Genomic DNA, 208 nt, shown 5'->3' on the forward strand with positions numbered 1-208 from the left:
ATCTGCTTAACATACACAGCTATGTCATACACAGAGCAGTTGAACATGCTACACATAAAGACATCCCACACCCTCTGCAAAAACATGGTCCCGGGTCCTAAACCTCATCAACACATTACACAGAACATACTGGAGGGATAGGGCCCTGTTCTGGGGAATTCCCACACTCTGGAATGGACTACCCATACATGTCAGGCAATGCTACTCA

This window comes from Protopterus annectens, chromosome 2.part1, assembly GCF_019279795.1.
Source record: "Protopterus annectens isolate FY-2018-M chromosome 2.part1, PAN1.0, whole genome shotgun sequence".
Lineage (NCBI taxonomy): Eukaryota > Metazoa > Chordata > Ceratodontiformes > Protopteridae > Protopterus > Protopterus annectens.